The sequence below is a fragment of the Dipodomys merriami genome, unplaced genomic scaffold (genome assembly GCF_024711535.1).
Source record: "Dipodomys merriami isolate MVZ:Mamm:240054 unplaced genomic scaffold, mDipMer1.0.p SCAF_108, whole genome shotgun sequence".
NCBI lineage: Eukaryota > Metazoa > Chordata > Mammalia > Rodentia > Heteromyidae > Dipodomys > Dipodomys merriami.
This window is the reverse complement of record NW_027202360.1, coordinates 2,551,995-2,555,334: the sequence shown is the minus strand read 5'-3', so window position 1 is coordinate 2,555,334 and position 3,340 is coordinate 2,551,995. Positions and strand designations below refer to the sequence as shown.

General features: G+C 40.4%; 1 pseudogene; it reads right to left on the bottom strand.

The window, feature by feature from the left end:
• Positions 1–324: 324 nt before the first annotated feature.
• On the bottom strand, positions 325–867 carry LOC138815101 (golgin subfamily A member 7 pseudogene; annotated as a pseudogene).
• Positions 868–3,340: the final 2,473 nt, after the last annotated feature.

Genomic DNA, 3,340 nt, shown 5'->3' with positions numbered 1-3,340 from the left:
TCACCTAGAGAAAAGCTTTTTATTAATCTGAATTTTGGCTAATATTTGACTTCTTGCAGTATAAAGCTACCAGGGAAACTGGCTCAAGGAATGAAGAGAACCAATGGCAATTTTTTACCTGGTGGCAGGTAAGAAACAAACTTTGTATTAGGCCCTCTAACTGCATACGTTATTAAATGACTGAATTTAAAAAAGTGAAATGCTTCATTGTATTTTCTCAGAAGCTAATCAAAGATGACAAGTCCTATACAATTTGGAGACACAAAGTGGATGCTGAGTGACTAGAAATCAAATCAGGTGTGGAATTTTAGAAAGTTAGTAAATGGCACCATGGCTCTGGAAGCAGATACAAAGGAATGATGCTCTGGAGAGGAGGTAGGGACACTCTGTGATCGGCCCATGGACAGATGAGGGTTCCAGCTGGAGGTGGGATCTTTAATTCTATGGCTTATCTTCCAGTGCTCAAAACTCTGTCTTCATAAATGGTAATTTCAATAACTCGAAGTCCTCTCTCAATGGGGTCAGTCAGGAGGAGGCCTTGGGGAGCATATATCTTCTCATTCTGTTCTTGAATATATTTGGAGACTTTCTTCATTATGAGAACATTCTCATAATGGGTTTCCATACACAAGAAGATGGTATATGCTGTCAAACAAGCCAAAAGCCTTCAAGATATGACTGGCCCCCAAGCTTCTCTGCTTCTGCATAAAGATTATTTAGAGTTTGAACTGTTTCTTCAACTTGCTGCCTATCAATCCTGTTCTCCAACTCTGCAGGAAACTTGGTCCGGAACTGACAGCGTGTGCCACTGCTGTAGTCGCACTGAATGAATACCTTCCTGGACACCGGCGCCTGCTGCAGCCTCATGGTGAGGACAGGACCCACCTCCCCACCTCCTAGGCCCTCCAGCTGCTGTCGCGCTGGGCCCCATCAATCCCTTTTTAAGATCAAGAGTCCAGAGTAAGTTTTGGAAAAACGAGGCAAAATAGATAAAATAATTATTTTAAAAAAATAAGCATAAAGAATAGTGTTAACAGGTGTGCAAGTGTTCAGACTGCATCTGTTGGAGATGGTTACAAGATTAAGCCTTTTGTGTTTGTTTACAAAAATATATGGTTAGTAAAAAAAAATGTCATTTTGGTAAATTATCCTGGGCTATTGGCTAAACAGTCTTAATATCCAACAGGGCCAAAGCCTCCCAAGTCTATGCAATGTATCCTTAACAAGTCTGTGTAGGAATTTGCAGTCCAGCATGAGCTGTGACAGTACCTTGGAGCCACTGAGAGACCTGCTGCTGCAGCTGCACACCCTAATGGGTAAAGTTTGAAGACCAGCTGACAGTCACCTGGAAGAAATCTATATCATCACTCAGACCACCTCCACCATGGAAAAGTAGTCTGAACTCCTTCCGGGTTCAATCACTTGAGACTCAACCCGGTTAAAAGCTGCTAAAACTAAGATCTTGTGGGACATTATTTTGGGTGATATCCAAAAACCCTCTCTATTCCCACAGTAGATATTGGGAGAAAGGATATCACTGGCTTGCTTGCCATAGGCACTTCAGTGCATAGTCACTGGAAATCTACTCTATACTCACAGCCTAGTTTGGCTCTGGTATGATAATAATCTGAGTGTGTTATCAATGCAGGTAGTAAAAGGATAAGACACAGCTCTGCTCTTAGCTTTAAAATCTAGCAAAATTCTCCATCGCAGTGGTGTTTTGAGGCTGTTCTGAGATAACTTGGTTCCACAAGCAAGAGGAAAAAATGGGCAGTTTTACACTCTAGCCACAAAGAAGCTCGAGGAATTGTAAAGAAGAGCAGGGTAGTAAAGGAAACCTTGGGGGAAAAATTGGGAAAAAAATTGGTATCCTTTGGATAAAAAATAAATAAAAAAGGACGTCTTAAAATGTTTAAAAAATATAAGGACCTTTGGTACTCTTATTTTTTTACTCACAATTGGACCTTGTAAAAAAAGAGATCAGTGCAGTCCATCTCTTAGTTCTGAGATCCCAATACCAAACTGTAAATATAAAAGACTGTGCCAATTAGGGGACCATGATTGGTTCCCGATGCTCTAGAAGAGGATGGACTGAAGATCTACAGAAACTGCATTTTAAGATTAAGTCAACAACCTGTAGCTGTGCTGCCCTGAGAATACCCTCAAAAGAGGAACAGTTCTCAAAAAACCGCAGGCTGCCACCAACCCTGCCCACCCTTAAGGAACAGACCAGTTGCCTAATTGTTCCATCAGAAAAATGGTAGTGCCATCAGGGTGGACTTAAAACCCCTGAAAATGTGAACTTGCTTGTTTGGAAACCCCCTGAACTTGTGAACTCGCTTGTGTGAAACTCCCTAAACTTGATTGTTTGATACTATAAAAGCTGTGCTAAGTTTTAATTTTGTACTCAGGAACTCTTAGCGTCACTGGTTACCGAGTGTGCAGAGAACCAAGCTCTAGCTTGCAATAAACGACTCTTTGCTGTTTGCATTGATCGTGGTCTCTGGTAGTCTGTGAGGGGGCATCTGAGATCTGGGCACTTCACCTAGGAATTAACTTAACCACAGAAGTGAAGGATCACTATGATAAAAAATTTAAAAACCTGAAAAAGGAAATCAAAACAGAACTTAGGAAGTGGAAAAACCTCCCATGATCCTGGATTAGAAGGATCAACATTGTGAAAATGGCAATACTTTCCAAAGCTATCTACAAATTCAATATGATACCTATGAATATTCCAGCCTTATTATTCAAGGAAATAGAAGAGTCAATCCAAAAATTCATATGGAACAATTAAAGACCCCGAATAGCAAAACTGATGCTTAACAAAAAGAACTGTGTTGGAGGAATATCAATACCAAATTGCAAACTCTACTACAAAGCCATATTAAACAAAAGAGCTTAGTAGTGGCACAAGAACAGACTTCAGAACAAATGGAAGATAATTGAAAACCCAGAAATGGACCCACAGCTCTATAGCCATCTAATCTTCCATAATGGAGGTAAAAATTAGGATGGAAGAAAGACAGCCTCTTCAGTAAATGGTGCTGGCAAAATTGGTTAACAACTTGTAGAAAATAAAACCTATATCCTTCGATATCACCCTTCACCAGAATCAACTCCCAATGGATAAAAATCCTCAGAGTCAAAGGAGACACTCTGCATTAATGTTCATCAACGAGATGGGTCTATAGTTCTCCTTTTTGATGAGTCCCTGCTTGGTTTTGGGATGAGGGTTATGATGGATTCATAGAATGTGTTTGGTAGTGAACATTCTCTTTCAATTTCATTGAAGAGTTGGAGGAGTATTGGTGTGAGCTCTGCTTTGAAGGCCTTGTAG